This window comes from Nerophis lumbriciformis, linkage group LG15 (assembly GCF_033978685.3).
Source record: "Nerophis lumbriciformis linkage group LG15, RoL_Nlum_v2.1, whole genome shotgun sequence".
Taxonomy (NCBI): Eukaryota; Metazoa; Chordata; class Actinopteri; order Syngnathiformes; family Syngnathidae; genus Nerophis; species Nerophis lumbriciformis.
The window spans coordinates 16,735,722-16,756,221 of NC_084562.2; the positions used below are offsets into that span (position 1 = coordinate 16,735,722).

At 38.5% G+C, this 20,500-nt stretch overlaps 1 long non-coding RNA gene across 1 annotated transcript in view; it reads right to left on the reverse strand.

The window, feature by feature from the left end:
• LOC133615916 (uncharacterized) overlaps positions 1-20,500 on the reverse strand; it is a 52,430-nt gene that overhangs the window by 17,185 nt on the left and 14,745 nt on the right. The window contains exon 2 of the long non-coding RNA XR_009816792.1: positions 13,394-13,511. This is a non-coding gene — a long non-coding RNA (uncharacterized lncRNA). The remainder of the gene's footprint in view (positions 1-13,393; positions 13,512-20,500) is intronic.

The following is a 20,500-nucleotide window of genomic DNA, read 5'->3' on the forward strand; positions in this document are numbered from 1 at the left end:
GCATCCTTGAACCGGCTCATATTTCGACCTAATCCAAGAGCTGATGACTCTTGAAGTTTTACTTGAGTGAAACTTTCAAATTCTTGCTCTGGGGCTTGCTGGTTGGAGTGCACTCTCTCAGACCATTGTTCCATTCTTGACCTGAAATGTTCTCTCGTTTGGCCCTGCAGAGCAGAGGTCACACTGCAATAGGTGACCCTTACCCTTGCCCGCTTTATTCTCCCTTTGTGCAAGTACAAGAGGTCTGTAGGACTCTCCAGCTAAAAATAATGTACTGCAAGTACTCCGGAATGAACACCATTAAAGCATTAAACAACTGTGAACAGGAGGCTGTTGAAGAATTCTCTGAGTGTGATTCTACAAAGCGTTTTTTTGGGGGGGAAAACGGGCCTTTTTCAAAATCTATGAATGATTCTGGTGGACTGGCTTAACCCCACATCCTGGCCTGCATTACATGGGCTGATACCTAAGGGAAATTAACATGAAATTAAACCAAGTCATTTCTTGCCTGTTAAGCTCCACGTGGTGGAGATGGGAAGTATAGCGTGAATGGGATGGATGGTTGATGACTTGGAGAAGTGACAAGCCAAAGGGGCCAAGTTAAGACCTGTCGGAGCAAAGGGCACCGCACCTAGAGCTTATTAGAGCCGTATAATGCATGGAGGGGATCAATTACAGGCCACAGTGGGACTGGGAATGGGGTACAGACCAATGGTCCATTTGTTACATTCAAATACAAGACGGGACTGCAGCGGGAATCAGACCTGGGGGGTCTTTTGTGTGGAAAGTCAGTCACAACGCATTATTGCTGTTTGTCTGACCAAAAGACCCTGACCATCACGATGGTCATTATGCCTCACAGAGTTTCAACAGGTTAAATGGACCAGCTGATGGTCCATATCCGGGTGGAGGAAACCCGCAAGGACTATGTTTACCACTCTGCAGGCTCACAATGGACTGCCAACACCAAGGCTCAGTTATGCTCAGTTAAATATGCTTTTGTTACATCATCCAATTCAAATTAAACTCAAATTCAAATTACTTTTTTTTACTTCCGATGTTAAATGTCATATTTAGAAAATATATATTTAACAAGGTTTTAAATTTTAACACTATACCTTAAGGGTGTGGGAAAAAATCGATTTGAATTCGAATCGCGATTCTCACGTAGTGCGATTCAGAATCGATTCTCATTTTTTTAAAATCGATTTTTATTTTTTAAATGTATTTATTTATTTATTTATATATATATATATATATATATTTTTTTTTTTTAATTAATCAATCCAACAAAACAATACACAAAAATACCATAACAATGCAATCCAATTCCAAAACCAAACCCGACCCAGCAACACTCAGAACTGCAATAAACAGAGCAATTGAGAGGAGACACAAACACGACACAGAACAAACCAAAAGTAGTGAAACTAAAATGAATATTATCAACAACAGTATCAATATTAGTTACAATTTCAACATAGCAGTGATTAAAAATCCCTCATTGACATTATCATTAGACATTTATAAAAAAAATAAAAAAAATAACAATAGTGTCACAGTGGCTTACACTTGCATCGCATCTCATAAGCTTGACAACACACTGTGTCCAATATTTTCACAAAGATAAAATAAGTCATATTTTTGGTTCATTTAATAGTTAAAATAAATTTACATTATTGCAATCAGTTGATAAAACATTGTCCTTTACAATTATAAAAGCTTTTTACAAAAATCTACTACTCTGCTTGCATGTTAGCAGACTGGGGGAGATCCTGCTGAAATCCTATGTATTGAATGAATAGGGAATCGTTTTGAATCGGGAAAATATCGTTTTTGAATCAAGAATCGCGTTGAATCGAAACAAATCGATTTGGAATCGAATCGTGACCCCAAGAATCGATATTGAATCGAATCGTGGGACACCCAAAGATTCGCAGCCCTACTGTACCTTCACTACCACATGATTAAGTAAACCTACTGATATGGGATACAAGGAAAGCGGTATTTCTGTAAATGTCATCACCTCTTATAATGGATTTCCTAAAATTGAACAAGTACATCTAATTTTGTGACTGGTGAGCAAATTATGCAAATGACTTTTAAAAAGTAATTAGGCATAATTACTCGTTAATTTCCACAAGAAAGTAGCTTTGCATGGACTCATTGATCGTTTACAAACTGAGTTCGGAGAGGAAGTGATGCCAGAAAGACCGCGCCCCACACAGGAAGTGACGTCAGAAAGAACGCGCCACAGCCAGCTTCATAATAAAGTGGTTTCGTAACTCGGAGCTAGCCACTGGAAATATGGAGGCGAGTCATCCAGACATGCCCGTGTTTCTTCTTCCGTCTGTACAGACACTTGTGGAAATCACAAATGAATACCTTAAGTGAAAGCGATTGCAGCTATTTGGGATACAACACTTCTCAGACGGCAAGAGAACTTTTGAATGTCCAGGTCAGCTGTGATTCTACTTAACGAAAATCTTTGTCCATTTGTCGAAGGAGAGAGAACGAGAATGCGGGCTCCCGTGGATGTGACAAAAAAGGTAGTGTGTGCTTTGTATTGCCTGGCCGTCGAGGGAAGACTACGGAAAACGGCGAATGCTTTTGGTGCCTAAAAGGAGAGGACCTATAGGGGTGCCCTGAGGAGCGCCTCAGTTATGTAAATCACAAGTTTGGATCCCAGTGTTCTATGTTTGCTAGCAGAGTTAAAATGCCTAAGCAAGCATCTCCCATTGTGTTTATAGTGGTCCAACTTCCACCTAACAACAGCAGCACTGTAATGTTTTTAAAGGGGAACATTATCACCAGACCTATGTAAGCGTCAATATATACCTTGATGTTGCAGAAAAAAGACCATATATTTTTTTAACCGATTTCCGAACTCTAAATGGGTGAATTTTGGCGAATTAAACGCCTTTCTATTATTTACTCTCGGAGCGATGACGTCACGTTGTGACGTCACATCGGGAAGCAATCCGCCATTTTCTCACTTTCATCGGTGTGTTGTCGGAGGGTGTAACAACACGAACAGGGACGGATTCAAGTTGCACCAGTGGCCCAAAGATGCGAAAGTGGCAAGGAATTGGACGAAATTTGTTCAAAATACGAGGCTGTGGGGAAAGCCGACGAAATGGTCAGTCGTTTGTTCCGCACACTTTACCGACGAAAGCTATGCTACGACAGAGAAGGCAAGAATGTGTGGATATCCTGTGACACACAAAGCAGATGCTGACATCAACTCCAAAACTGGACAGATCAGCTTTCAGGAAAAGAGAGCGGATGAGGGTATGTCTACAGAATATATTAATTGATGAAAACTTTATTCATTACTCGCGGTTTTACGTAAATTATTATACATAAACTGTGTTTACCAATAATTTAGCTTAAAAACATTTTTTTTTTTTTTCAATCATTCGAGTACATTCGGGTAGTCTTGTGTAATGCAGTATTTTGTGTCTATTTAGGTATGGTTAACCTGAGTGCTGAAATCGTGGAAAAATATATGTTCTTAGCGCCCCTGAAATGGGCTGTCTGCACTCTCAAAGTGCATGTTGTTGCCAAATGTATTTCATATGCTGTAAACCTAGTTCATAGTTGTTAGTTTCCTTTAACGCCAAACAAACACATACCAATCGTTGGTTGGAAGGCGATCGCCGAATTCGTCCTCGCTTTCTCCCGTGTCGCTTGCTGTCGTGTCGTTTTCGTCGGTTTCGCTTGCATACGGTTCAAACCGATATGGCTCAATAGCTTCAGTTTCTTCTTCAATTTCGTTTTCGCTACCTGCCTCCACACTACAACCATCCGTTTCAATACATGCGTAGTCTGTTGAATCGCTTAAGCCGCTGAAATCCGAGTCTGAATCCGAGCTAATGTCGCTATACCTTGCTGTTCTATCCGCCATGTTTGTTTGTATTGGCATCACTGTGTGACGTCACAGGAAAATGGACGGGTGTGTATAACGATGGTTAAAATCAGGCACTTTGAAGCTTTTTTTAGGGATATTGCGTGATGGGTAAAATTTTGAAAAAAACTTCGAAAAATAAAATAAGTCACTGGGAACTGATTTTTAATGGTTTTAACCCTTCTGAAATTGTGATAATGTTCCCCTTTAAGAATTTGCTGCAAAAATATTTGCCTCCCAAGAGGGTCATTCGCGGGCTGCCAGTTGAGGAGCCCTGACATAGAGGTTGTACTCGGAAAGTTCTACAAAAGCCACGTTCGGGGTCACCCATTGCAGTCGTTTGCAAGGCCAAGAAAATACACAAGCTAAATGTTTTGTTTTGTTGTGCAACTCCAATGTAAGACGAGAGGCCAAGTGCAAGAACTATGTCCAGCCCTTTTTATGCTCAACTAGGACCCTTTTGAATGCACACGCACGCACACACACACACACACACACACACACACCGGTACATGCAAACAGACACTTGTGCAGCCGGAGCAGCAGCAGCGGCCTTGAAAAGATCATCGCTTTCCCGCTGTTATGCAAATGCATCAAAACGCTTGAGTGAGAATTATATATGAATCCAATGAGGCTTTTTTTTCTCTCTTTTAGGAATGCTTAGGGACAAGCACTGAGAAGGCTCAATGGCCAGCGTCCGCTTCACTCCCTGGCCATGCGTATTATTCAGCTTGACGAGACGCAAACTGACATAAGCACCCGGGGCTCACTTTCACCCACTGGCAATCCGATTATATGGCCAACACAACATCAATGCTGCAGGGCCAACAGGCAGTGAAGTCCGTCAAGCATCCCCTCCTCCACCCAAGCTCCTTTTTTTTTTTTTTTTGCCCATTCATACCTCTTTCTTCAACTGCCCCTGCACACTACCCCTCCCACGCACAGACCCTCTCTCACACACAGGCTCCTAGTCTTGTAAACAACGAGCCACCAGACCAACGGCCTTACATTTATACGTAAACTTTCAGAAAAACGTAAACAAATATTTGCTCTCTTAGTGGTTTTGTTGCACAGTTAGAGAATGCTTCACACCAGCATATTAATACATCGTTCAATATCCCAAGATAACAAAGACAGTATTAGGCAGCTGCATGCGGCGGCCTCCTGAACCCTGTCGAGGGCCCCGTTCGTTCCATATTAACCCGATACAGGCAGCTATATCTATATCAAACACGTTCTACAGGTCGGCCTGAGAAGAGTCACAGCTAATGTCACCACGGGGCTCCCAAACTAAACCGGTGTTGACAACCACACAGGCCGGCCTCCTTTAACGTGCTGCGCGGCGACGCTTGGGTCCTCATGACGGGGCGGTGGGTGTTTACACCACACCACCCAAAAGAGACCGCCAGGTGCTAACGAGAAAGGGGGGGGTGGGTACGAGCCGAGGCTCTTCTTGCAAATCGTCCCGCGTCCGTGAAACTAATGTAGAGATGGGATTAAACACATTTGCAATTGATTCACACGGCGTCCACTGTGACAAATTGTGAGCGTGTGTGTGTCGGGGTGGGGGGGACGGTGTGTAATGCTCATCAAGACCCTTCACAAGGGCTTAATAGAACATTGCTGGCGGATTATTGTTCAAACTAGAAGCCTTGCTATAACGACACCACACCTGACTCGGAGTACTCATGAGACCTGATGCTATGTGACATAAACCAGAGTTTGAATATGCATCGTAACCTGTTCAGGTGGACCTCAATGAGCCACAGGAGGATGTTTCCACCTGCCTCTCACTCCCCCCCACACAAGGATTTAGAGTCGATACTGTGCTTCCTCTGTTTTGTCTGGTATTAATGAGCAATTAACTCTGCATACAAGGCCACGGACAATGGTCTTGGTTGTCAGATTATGCTAATGCTGGTGGATGTGGCTTCGGCGTGTGAATGGAGAGGGCTGTGGTCTCCCTCCGAGATTGGAAAATGATATGCAAACTGTATCAACATGCGCTCGTGGATTAGGACAACATTCAACATGTATTCTGATGGGGGGGAAGGTATGATTCCCAATATGGGATAGAAAAATACAAATGGTAACAGCAAAACTATGTAAATATAAAAATAATGCACTGTATAACCAGAATTGTACTATAAAAATAACAGTGGGACCGGTTTTCCTCAATCAACAACTGTAGATGTCAGTGACGTGCGGTGAGGTTGATGGCTGGTGAGGCACTGACTTCATCACAGTCAGATTTACAAACATATGAACCCTAAAGAGTATTTTATTCACCATTTGATTGGCAGCAGTTAACGGGTTATGTTTAAAAGCTCATTCCAGCATTCTTCCCTGCTTGGCACTCAGCATCAAGGGTTGGAATTGGGGGTTAAATCCCGGGCGCGGCGCCGCTGCTGCCCACTGCTCCCCTCACATCCCAGGGGGTGATCAAGGGATGGGTCAAATGCAGAGGACAAATTTCACCACACCTAGTGTGTGTGTGACAATCATTGGCACTTTAACTTAACTTTAACTTTACACATACAAACTGTAGCACACAAAAAAGCACATTTAATAAAAAAAAACGTTATTATAGTCTTACCTTTACTTATAAGTGCGGGAACAGTGGTGTTGGTGTTGGAGGAGTTGTGAATGAATGAAATATGAAACCCATGCTGCAGTCTGCAGGTGTACCTAATGTTGTGTCCCTGCAGTCGTTCACGGCTCCTCCGGCGCGAGCAATGTTGTTTTTGCACTTTTTGGCTTCTTGTTAAGTGACTTTTTTGGGGTGGATTCGGTCTTGCACGTGGAGGGTTTGGGTGTGGGCTTTGGTTGGTGTGGCGCTCCCGTCGGGGGATGCAGTCTGCAGCGAAGGTGCCTTAACCGGCACCAGGAGGCGGGGTTACGCGAGCCTCAGCCAGTGCGTCTTCGCAGCAGTTTTATGATTGCTCAGCACAAGAAATACGTTACACACATACAGTTGTTGACAAAATACACTGTACATTATATACCTCAGCTAACTAAACTATGGAAATGTATCATATAATTCATATAGCAATATGGTCTCACTGCACAGCAGGCCAGCAGTTAGCCGAGTCCGCAATCCATGGTGAGGCACAATTGAGTGACGTGCCTCAACTGGCTGCTGATCACCGCACCGTCTCTTCTCAGTATTTGAACGGCAAATGTGAAAATTCAGCGATTTTGAATAAAAATAATCTAAAACTGGTGAAGTTAAATGGAAAATAACTTCATAGTATAATCACTGGATACATATAACAATTAAATTTTTTTTTTTTTTTACATTTTTTTTCTTTCCATGATGGCAGGTGAGGCCCCGCCTCACCTGCCTCTAGTGACCGCACGTCACTGGTAGATGTTACAGTTGTAAACTGGCAACTGAGTTGCCAGAATTTTACCGTAAAATGTTAAGATTTTTTATATTGCACTGTAGTGGTTAGAGCAGTGGTTCTTAACCTGGGTTCGATCGAACCCTAGGGGTTCGGTGAGTCGGCCTCAGGGGTTCGGCGGAGCCTCCGCCACGGAGGTAAAGACACATCCGACTTATCGTGTAAACAAAAAGTTCTCCCTATCAGCGTATTATGGATAGGGATGTCCCGATCCGATATTGATATCGGAAATCAGTCCGATATTAGCCAAAAAAGTGAATATCGAATTTTATCGGACTGAATCTAAAAACTCCGATATAAGCGCTCCGATATAAGCTGTCCATTTTCTGCTGCAGCACTTCTATAATAGGTGACTCTGGTTTGATCACACTCCAACACAGTAGGTAGCGGCAATGCCCCTTAATTAACGTTGGAAGAAGAGCGTCTCTGATCCAGCATGCACAGCCCACGTGATCACAACAACGACAACGCGTGTGATTGCAGCAAAGTGTAGTGATGTCGGCTGTGTGGAAGTATTTTAACCTAAACAAAGACGTTGCCGCTAAATGCAACATTTGTCAGGCGCAAGTGTCCAGTGGAGGGACAGAACCGAAGGTTCAATACAAGCAACCTCATCGCACATTTGAAAAAACACCACAAAAAGAACATGAGGATATTCACGAGAGCAGCAAGGCAAAGCAACCTCTGGCTCATGCTATACGTTTACGAAACAATCTGTCACTCCTAATCGCTAAATCCCATGAAATCTTATACGTCTAGTCTCTTACGTGAATGAGATAAATAATATTATTTGATATTTTACGGTAATGTGTTAATAATTTCACACATAAGTCGCTCCTGAGAATAAGTCGCACCCCCGGCCAAACTATGAAAAAAACTGCGACTTATAGTCAACAAATACGGTAAGTACATTTTACGGTAAAATTGTGGCGAATAAGAAACCATTTTTTTAACTGTAAAATCTTGCGGTATTAGAAGTCAGTATATTTTACAGCAAAATACTGGCATCAGTCGCCATATAATTTTTCCATTTCCGATAATACAATTAAAAAATTATAACCGTTGATTTTATGTTACAAAACTGGCAGAATTTCACCGTAAAAATAACAGTGACGCCAATTTTTAATTTACAGTAATTTGATAAACATGGGGGGGAAAAAAATCGCAAATTTTACTGGAAAATTATTGCGACTTTGCTGTTAATTCTTCAGATTTTTCTTTATATTGCAAAGTCGGTAGATTTTACAGTAAAATTCTGGCAGTTCAGAGAGTTTTACCATAATAAAAACAGTGATAGTGATTTTCAATGTCCAGTAAATTTTATAGTAAAATTTAGACATATTTTTTACCGTGAAATAATTTTATTTTTTTTACAGTTTGTGAGTTTGCAAAGCCTCGCTGAAACAATTTAGTTGGATGAGGGGAAAAAAGAGCTCTATATGATAGTAAAAAAGTTGAACTCGCTTAGTGGAGTCAGGGAGAACAGGTGCAGCGTGAGGTCATACAGAGCGCTTTGTGCAGTGACATGGCACCGGTCCATTTGGAGAGAAGAGGAGGGAGGGGGCATGTTTAATACAAAGTTAATATCGATTTAATGCTTGTCACTGCGCCTCACACTCTTTTGCCTCGGCTAATTCACTCGTGTTGTGTGAGCGGCTTTATGCGCCGCCAGCGCCAGATGCTGTGGAGACCTTGGGCGCTGCTGGCGGAGTGAGGTGAAGCTGCGGCCAAAACACCCCGAGTGGGAACCAATGTTAAGGTGGACCAGGAAAGGGGAGGGGGTTGTGCACATGGAATGCACGGAAAAAGATGTTTGGCTAACTTTGAATGGCAGCGGCAAGGCGGCGCTACAGCGGACACGCTGACTTAACTGTGACAAAATAAAAGTCTGACATCTAAAGTTGATGTGGACGAGCAGAGACATACGATTAATGTGACGTGTTTAAAGTTGATTTAAATTGAAATAATCTGGTCATTCTTCTCGAATAAACTTGGCTTTCCTGCGCAACAACAACTAAACTTATAGTTTCTGTTATGTAAATCGACAACGAAAATACAGTGGATTGGACCAACAATCACAAAATGTATTACTCAGACTTAACATGACGTTAGTTTATTAGCACAACCATGCCTAGTTAAATTTAGGCATGGCAACCACAAAACAACACAAACTAATACGTTCTGCTCTCAAACACTACCAATATAGTAGAGAATAAACTGGATTGCATAACAGAAAGTTTCTCAAACAAATCAAATGTTCAAACAAACATTTTGCAAAGTGATCGCTGCAGACACGAGCATGGTCCGATTGTATTCCACAAGATGATGAAAGTGATATTTTTAGGAGCCATTTCCTTCGACACACTTTTGTTTTTTTCCTGACTTTATTACCTATATGAATGATTGCCTTCGGGACTCTATGAAAACACTTTTCTATCTCTCTATTGAAATGACTGGAACACACAAGATCAGAACAGCAATAAGGCATTTTCTGCTCAAACTCTACACTCACTCTCACTTGTTTTAATGCTACGCTCAAGCTGCTTGACCATCATGTGAATTAAGCGGCAAAGAAGAAAAACTTTCTGTGTATATATGTATCTATATATGTGTATATATCTACATAGATATATGTAGATACGCACACGTATATACATATAAACATATATATACTCACATATGTAAACTTTTGAGCACGACTGTGTGTATATATATATATATATATATATATATATATATATATATATATATATATATATATATATATACAGTCGTGCTCAAAAGTTTACATACACTTGTAAAGAACATAATGTCATGGCTGTCTTGAGTTTCTAATAATTTCTACAAATCTTGTTTTTGTTTTTTTTGATAGAGTGATTGGAGAACATACTTGTTTGTCACAAAAAACATTCATTAAGTTTGGTTCTTTTATGAATTTATTATGGGTCTACTGAAAATGTGACATACAGCAATGTTAATATTTGGTTGCATGTCCCTTGGCAAGTTTCACTGCAATAAGGCGCTTTTGGTAGCCATCCACAAGCTTCTGGCAAGCTTCTGGTTGAATTTTTGACCACTCCTTCTGAAAAAATTGGTGCAGTTCAGCTAAATGCGTTGGTTTTCTGACATGGACTCGTTTCTTCAGCATTGTCCACACGTTTAAGTCAGGACTTTGGGAAGACCATTCTAAAACCTTAATTCTAGCCTGATTTAGCCATTCCTTGACCACTTTTGACGTGTGTTTGGGGTCATTGTCCTGTTGGAACACCCAACTGCGCCCAAGACCCAACCTCCGGGCTGATGATTTTAGGTTGTCCTGAAGAATTTGGAGGTAATCCTCCTTTTTCATTGTCCCATTTTCTCTCTGTAAAGCACCAGTTCCAATTGCAGCAAAACAGGCCCAGAGCATAATACTACCACCACCATGCTTGACAGTGGGAATGGTGTTCCTGGGATTAAAGGCCTCACCTTTTCTCCTCCAAACATATTGCTGGGTATTGTGGCCAAACAGCTCAATTTTTGTTTCATCTGACATCACATGGACAAAGATAAGACCTTCTGGAGGAAAGTTCTGTGGTCATATACATATGTGCATTAATATATATATATACACATATACATACATACACATACATACATACATACGTAGATGTATGTATAATCGCAATTTGTTCATAGAAGTCAATCAAAGGTCACCCCCCTCATATAACGTACACTTATTCAGCCTGTTGTTCACTATTCTTTATTTATTTTAAATTGCCTTTCAAATGTCTATTCTTGGTGTTGGCTTTTATCAAATACATTTCCCCCAAAAATGCGACTTATACTCCAGTGCGACGTATATATGTTTTTTTCCTTCTTTATTGTGCATTTTCGGCCGGTGTGACGTATACTCCGGAGCAACTTATACTCCGAAAAATACGGTACTTTAAATTTGTACTATATTGTGATAGAGTGATTGGAGCACATACTTGTTGGCCAATAAAAATTGGCACCAAAATACCATTGCATTACAATACTGTTAGTGTGATAAAATCCATGAATAAAAAACTTATTTCAAATATGCTGAAAAAAAAGGTGAAAATGATGTCAAGAAGCGATGAACACATACTGCTATGTAAAGTAGTTTACCACGGCTCTGGCTGAATGGAGTGAGGACGCAACCAGTCAGCACAATCTGTCGGTCTACGACCTGCTGAAAAGATGGGGAGTTCCCTCTCCTCACTGCGCCCACGTCACCGATAAATAATGAGGGAATAATAAACAGTAACCACCTGTCGGACCTGTGACACAATGAGGCGACCCATGGAGATGCTCTCATGCATGCTTAATATATTTACTCAGCCCCTTTTACTTAACGCAGCAGAAACAGAGGCGGCATAATGACAGGGTTCATCTGTTTAATAGACCAGTCCACACACAAATGCAACTGCCTGATCTTATAGTAAACGTATTAGTTAAAAATCATACTTATTAGTGAAATTATATTAAAAACCTATTTGAAACAATTTGCTGTCATGACTCTCTTCAATTTAACATGAAAGTATATAACATATAAATATTAGTGATAATATCTGCTCATCTACAGGCATAGCCTGAGACAACTACAGGGCTGCTTTGAGGCCCTAAGACAGGGGTCCCCAAACTTTTTGACTCCGGGGCCGCATTGGGGTAAAACAAATGGGCTGGGGGCCGCACTATATATATATATATATATATATATATATATATATATATATATATATATATATATATATATATATATATATGTAAATGTGTGTGTGTGTGTGTGTATATATGTATATGTATATGTCCATGTATATATATATATGTATATGTGTCTATATGTGTGTGTGTGTGTGTGTGTGTGTATATATATATATATATATATATATATATATATATATATATATATATATATATATATATATATATATATATTCCTTGCGCACTAATTGACTTAAAGAGCGCACTTGTTGCATGTCACGTTATCGATGGTAATATGCAATTTTAGACAATATGATTTGCCTGAGTGGCTAGGAGACGGTAGAAAATGGACTTGTAAGGACAAATTTAAAAAAATAATAATAATACCAAAAAAAAAAAAATATATATATATATATATTTACAGTATATGTATTTTTTTTTTTTAACTTGGGACTTCCCGCGGGCCGGATTTTGGACGCTGGGGGGCCGCATCCGGCCCGCGGGCCGTAATTTGGGTACCCCTGCCCTAAGTAGACCTTATTACATTACAAAAAAATGTCACATTTTTGTTTATGTTAAAATTAATTTCATAATTTTTGATCCAACTTTAATTTAATTTGATCCATGTTTTGTACTAAAACAAATTAATCGAAAATACATTGTTTACTAATCAACATGTGATAAATAAAATAAAATAAAAACATAATTAAAGCAATTGAAAAGCTTCCTGACATAAAATTAATTGAAAATACATTGTTTACTAATCAACAAATTGTGATCAATTAAAAAAATTGCATAATTAAAGCAATTGAAAAGTTTCCTTACATCAAATTAATTGAAAACACATTGTTTACTAATCAACAAAATGTGATAAATAAATAAAAATTGCATAATTAAAGCAATTGAAAAGCTTCCTTACATCAAATTAATTGAAAACACATTGTTTACTAATCAACAAAATGTGATAAATAAATAAAAATTGCATAATTAAAGCAATTGAAAAGCTTTCTGACATAACTTTTGGAGGGGATCAAACCCACATACAACAGGTTTAGAAAATTAGCCACAGTGACAACATTTGGAGAGGTTTGCCATTATATTCTCATCAGTGACGGAGCAGGAAGGTGCTGTGAATAATCTACGCGGTAAAATTTCATATAAAGTGCCCTTCATTAATTGACATTTTACACACACTTCTTCAAGCAGAACGGGGACCCCCAGGGGTTTTGGGGCCCCTACGCACTGTGTGTGATCTGCGTATAGGCGGCCCTGCATGCAATAAATGTTCAGGAATAAACTGGTCTGCACCTGAATTGCGTTTACCAAAGTCTGAATCAAGACTCTGGTTACAGGACAAATAAGACTATGCACTAACCTGCCAATCAGGTACACCCATGAAAGCCTGCAGTAAAAGAGCTGAAGCACATGTTCTGCTTCCACAAAGATCGCTGTAGACCATCAGCCCGTAGATCGCAGACCTATATCAAGGCAACCTTTGCAAAAAAAAAGGAGAGAATAAAAAATATTTCAGTTTATTTGTTTTTGTATTTTCCTATGTGCCTATATGCCCTACATGGTCTGTTTGCGTGAAAAAGCGCATTTTTTCTTGAACATTTATTTACCAAAGGAAAGTCCCACTGAGATAAATAATCTCTTTTGAATATGTACACCAGTGGTGTGCTCTATAGGAGGAAGGTGGGTGAAGTGTTTTGCCACAAGACACAAAGGCAGTGACTATAGCGGGAAAGTGGATTCATACCAGGAACCCTGAAGTTTCTGCACGACCGCTCTACCGTGAGAATGACGGAAAAGTTATTGCTATAGCCCCTTTCTGCTCTGTCACTGATAAGAATATATTAGCAAACTTTCCCAAGTAGTGTAGTTTAGTTTAGACTTAATTTGAAGGGACAATGCACAGAAACATTAAGCTCAAATACAGATATGTTCTGCACCATATTATAGCTAAATAGCTCATTTCCATCTGCAGTCCCTGGCTACCTAAATTAAAGAGATACAAAAAACATGCAATAAAACTATAACAGTACAATTATACTATAACATGTAATCAAATTAAGAAAAGTCATAAAATGCCCTGTCATTGACACATACTTATCATTACGACCACACTTCTTTTACATCATCACACGGGGCGGTATAGCTCGGTTGGTAGAGTGGCCGTGCCAGCAACTTGAGGGTTCCAGGTTCGAGCCCCGCTTCCGCCATCCCAAGTCACTGCTGTCATGTCCTTGGGCAAGACACTTTACCCACCTGCTCCCAGTGCCACCCACACTGGTTTAAATGTAACTTAGATATTGGGTTTCACTATGTAAAAGCGCTTTGAGTCACTAGAGAAAAGCGCTATATCAGCGGTTCTTAACCTTGTTGGAGGTACCGAACCACACCAGTTTCAAATGCGCATTCACCGAACCATTCTTTAGTGAAAAATATTATTATATATATTTTTTTTTAATTCAAGACAAAGTTATATGTTTTTTTTTTATTGGTGCACAAAATGAACCGTGCATGAACATCACCTTGTTCTCAGAACAAAACCAACACAGTGCATGAACTCACAACAAATTACTGTCAGGTTCAAACACCAAACTATCTATTACACAAGACAAGAAGAAAGGAATCAAGCAGAGACAGAGTTGAATTTTACTGGAAAGACGTATTGGGCTGTACACTCAGTTACAGTTTCCCCCTACGCTCTAAGGTACAGCACCACGTGCTCCTCTATTTATTCGGGAGGTCCCTAGTTAACATCACTGAGGTTGCTTATGAAGGGAGGGGTAATGCAAGCACCCCCAGTAGACACAATACATGATTATTCAGAAATGGAAATGTGCTGACACTCGTGATTTCGCCCTGTCTCTGTTTTGTCTGCGTTGAGGTACTCTATGTCCGTCCTTGGCTGTCAGCAGGCAGGGTCTGGAAACAAACTGCTGACACGAGACAACTCGCAAAGCAAGATTACAAGTTGTGCCTTTGCACAGATAGAAAAGTACAACTTCAGCGCAATTGATAATAACTACAGCAACGGCCTTTAAGCATAAGAGTTGTGTGATAACTTATACATAATTATTCTAACATTTACACACCTGCAAATCAGATGGAAACTTAAAGGGAACATTGTTTGGGGGTATCCATAACACGGTGATAGGGAGACGTTTTTATTTACACGATGAGTCGGGTGTGTCTTGACCTTCGCCGAACCCAGGTTAAGAACCACTGCGCTATATAAACATAATTCACTTCACTTCACTTCACACATAGTGTTAGTGCTTGCGTTCGATCCCTGCTAACAGTTGCGTCAGAAACATTTGTATTTTTTTTTTCCAATTAAAAAAAAACAAAACACTTTTTTCTCATTACTTTGTCTTAGTACGAAATATGCATCAAAATAATTGAAGTTTGATTTTTTTTTTAAAGCATAAAAAGTGTTCACATAAATATAAGAATAAAGAAAATTATAAATATATATTATTATAAATATATATGTATATTATATATTATAAAAAAAGAAAGAATGTGTGAAAAATTGTTGTAATGTGGAGGGGGTGCCTCTAAATAAAAATCTGCTTATAGGGCCCCAAACTTATTCATGTGTTTATGGATGCGATTATAGGTATATGTTATTACGTTACCTACTCCTAATTTTACTATATATGCAATGCACATTTTTATTTATAACCAAATCAGCATCTCTATCTAAAAAGCCGTATAAATTATTCATATTAAATGTTGATGGTCTGCTATAAGGGCCACCAGATAGGACAAGAAATGAATGTCATAACTTGTAGATGGAAGGTGATAAATGGGTGGAGAGTGGGCTGTGTAGTGAGCGTTGTTAATATCTTGGAGATGTGCTTTTAATGGCTTTAATTCAGCCTGGGGGCAGCTGTTTTAACTGGGCGCGCATAGAGGGGAGTTTGGACGAGGCGAGCCAGCAAAGCTCATAGAAATTAGTCTCGGTCATGCCGGGCCGCCCATGCTTCCTGCTAACCATCTGCTTAGCGCTTACAAAAGGAGGATTTTGGGGAGCCGAGTAAAGGAATATTATAGGCTCATAAGGAGGGGAGGAAAAAAAAAAAGCGTTTGAAGGCCTCGTCGCTTCTTGGGAGTTGTTGGATGGAGCGGCCGTGTGCGCGTCAGCCAGACGCGCCTCTGAGGAGCGTTGAGTGCGTGTGCAAAGAAAGCGTCATTTCACGGAGGCGGGCCCGTGGAATTATTCAACTGTGGCTGCTTGAAATTTGACTGATGTTCGACCACTCGTCGCTAGTTAAGCTGATCTGCACTGCCTTTAGACACTAATGGCACTCTGGGAATAAAGTGGTCAGGTCAAAAGTCAGTTTTCCTATATATATATATATATATATACGGTATATATATACATATTAATTATATTTGCATACTTCTACAATAAAGCCAAATAAAGGTCTGTATACATTTTGGGCTTTTTATGTATCTTTTTACTGTAATTGTGTTTTTAAATTTGGTAACACTTTAGTATGGGGAACATATTCTAAGTAACAAAGACTTAATTTAGAGTTATTTGGACACTAGCGGAACATATAAGGGTTAGGGTTAGGGTTAGGGCCATGCTCCCCACAACACAGTGTATACCGTATTTTTCGGACTATAAGTCGCAGTTTTTTTCATAGTTTGGCCGGGGGTGCGACTTATACTCAGGAGCGACTTATGTGTGTATATCAATACATAATATATAATATATAATATTATTTAGCTCATTCACGTAAGAGACTCGACGTATAAGATTTCATGGGATTTAGCGATTAGGAGTGACAGATTGTTTGGTAAACGTATAGCATGTTCTATATGTTATAGTTATTTGAATGACTCTTACCATAATATGTTACGTTAACATACCAGACACGTTCTCAGTTGGTTATTTATGCCTCATATAACGTACACTTATTCAGCCTGTTGTTCACTATTCTTTATTTATTTTAAATTGCCTTTCAGATGTCTATTCGTGGTGTTGGGTTTTATCAAATAAATTTCCCCCAAAAATGTGACTTATACTCCAGTGCGACTTATATATGTTTTTTTCCTTCTTTATTATGCATTTTCGGCCGGTGCCACTTATACTCCGGAGCGACTTATACCCCGAAAAATACGGTATGTGTTTTAGATAACACTTTAGTATGGAGAACATATTCACCATTAATTAGTTCCTTATTAAAGTAACAGATACTTAATTTAGAGTTATTTGTACACTAGGGGAACATATAAGAGTTAGGGTTACTAATAAGCAATAATTTTGAGGTTATAGAGGGAAGACTCTTAGTTAATGGCTTACTGGTTGTATAATAAGGCCATGCAGAATAAGGCATTAATACGTACTTAATAATGACTAATTAAGAGCCAACATGTTACTATTTTGCATGTTAATAAGCAACTAATTAATGGTGAATATGTTCCTCATACTAAAGTGTTACCTTAAATGTTATTCATTGTTTTAATTAGTTTTACCCTTTAAAATCGTTTTTAATCATATTTATTTTGATATTGGTTTTATATTTATTTATTTTGTTTTTATGCAGTCATTGGTAGAGCTAAGGATAGTATTTGAATCTTGTTTTTAATATTTTTTGCAGCACTTTGAAAAAATATTTTGATGATTAAATGTGCTATATAAATAAAGTGGATTGGATTGTAATTTACATTAAGGGCTGCAGAAATATCGATTATTTTTTATATATTTGGATAAAACCCACTGCAAAATGTTAAGAAAAATATATATATAGTTGAAATTGACAAAAAACTGTCCTGCTTGCCATAACCTTGATTCTAATTTTTCTGATAAATGCACATCATCAACATTTAAAATGTGTTTTTAAAAAAGATCATATGCATATTACTGTGGCTGTGTGGAAACATATCCACATATTGAAAGTTATGTCCACTCCAGTCTGGATTTGATATATTTTTATCAGTTTAAATAATTTAACACTTAATCAAAGCAGCAGAAATTTAATCAACACGTTTTTTGGGGTTTTTTTTTTGGTAATCGAATGAATCGATTAATCATTGCAGCACTATTTACATTGATTGGAAATAAAACTCAGTTTGTTGTTATCATAATTAATCTGCATTTATAAAATGAATACGTATTCATGTTATTACTAGTGGTATCAAACAAATATAAAAACAAAAACTTAATCGATTAATCACAGTAAATTGCATCATTTCAATTGACTTCAAAGAAAGATTTCATTATTTTGACATCCAGCAATTTTTATTCATGTTTTAGTTGAGCGAACGTCATTTATTTGCTCAAAACTCTAAAGTCCTGTTGGGGTTTATTTTGAAGCTAAATTTGTTACCCGATTTCCTCACTCATATTTGCGCTGGCTTACCTGCACTAGGCCCTAAAAATAATCTGTTGATACATGAATAATGTGTTGAATTTTCTGATTAATCGCATGCCTTAAATTTGCCAGCCCTTAAGTGTTTACGCAAAAAATATTTTAAAATTAAGACAACAAAAACAACATAAATATATAATAATTGTAAATACATCAAATATTTTTAAGAGAGATGTTATTGTACTAGATAGGTAACAAGGGACGCAAAGCAATAATAATACTGAAATAAACTGCAACAAAACACAGTGCAATAAACAGCAATTAACAGTGCAATACATTTTAACGGTGCAATATACACATCACATCTTTCATATAATCGACAGTTTTACCGTTTTTCTTCTTTTTTTTTGTCATAACATGGTCACTACTGCCTAGTTTCTCTTGTTATATTCTTATTTTTACTGTTATATTTTTATTCTTATTGTTACTTTTTATTTTTTATTCCTATTGTTATATTTTCTATTCTATTTCCATTTATACCTCCATTATTTACTTTTTAAATGATATCTCAATTCTGTACATTGATGCTGAAATGTAAATGTTCCTGAGGGTACCCTCCTGAAGGAATCAATAAAGTACTCTCTATCTATCTATCGATAGTCCCAAAAAAAAATGTTTTCCAGTACAGACTTCTTTTTTTTTTTTTAACGATTTTTATTGGAATTTTTTGGAGGGAACACATACATTGGCTTGATAAGAAGTTGAAATAGTGCTAAAATTAAGAGAAAATGAGAAATATGATTGTATTTTGTTCCCAAAAAAACGGACAAAAGTAATAAACAAAACACGCTTGTGTGAAATTACATTACCGTATTTTTCGGACTATAAGTCGCAGTTTTTTTTCATAGTTTGGCCTGGGGTGCGACTTATACTCAGGAGCGACTTATGTGTGAAATTATTAACACATTACCGTAAAATATCAAACAATATTATTTAGCTCATTCACGTAAGAGACTAGACGTATAAGATTTCATGGGATTTAGCGATTAGGAGTGATAGATTGTTTGGTAAACGTATAGCATGTTCTATATGTTATAGTTATTTGAATGACTCTTACCATAATATGTTACGTTAACATACCAGGCACGTTCTCAGTTGGTTATTTATGTCTCATATAACATACACTTATTCAGCCTGTTGTTCACGATCCTTTATTTATTTTAAATTGCCTTTCAAATGTCTATTCTTGGTGTTGGGTTTTATCAAATACATTTCCCCCAAAAATGCGACTTATATATGTTTTTTTATATAGGTGCTTCTATACCACACATAACTGAAAAGTATCATAAATGTACTTCTTACAGTAATAAATTGCCCACTTTAGCCATGTCTTACCTCAAATGTATGTTTATAATAAATATTTTAATTTCTATATTAAATTAAAATGAAAAATAAATGTGCTTGAATTTAATTTAGGTTGGGACAGTTTTTTGTGGAACGTTGCCAGGCTTGAGCTGCATGCAAGTAATATATTTGCGCCTGATTGCTCTGCTTGAATGCTCTTTCAGGCTATAAAGCTGACAGAACACGACCATCAGCCTCCAAGTCCCTTTAATAAGAGTTTTATTTGTGCTCTCGGTGTCTGCTCATATGAATGCGTTTTAAATCAAATCACAGATGCACTTTTATTCAGCCGGTTAAAATAGCAGAACAAAACCGTCTTTAGAATTAAAGCTTCTTCCCCCCCGCCTAAGCGGGGAAGAAGAAGGAGGTGGCGCTGCAGAAAGGCCGAGGGGGCGCCTCCTGTGCAGCTGAGGCTGACAGTTACTTCATGCTTGTAACAGGATCAGGAGCGCACACTTCTTGCCTGTTGTGCGCGCCGAGCCGCGCCCGGGCGTGCAGCGCCCTCAATGTGCACAAAGTGATATTTAACACATCTGTTAAAGCGTTTTGATAGCAGCAATCCCTTTAAGACATTATTCCATGACGAAGGCCAGATTGAGTGTTGAAAATCCCATGAACTGATTTACATTTGTGTTGCGCCACTTGGCCGAGTCCCTAAAATAAACAATCTAAGGGGTTATACAAACCAACGCCGTGATGCCCATTCTTTACTATAGCCGATGCTTTTTGGTCTTTAATATTACTTA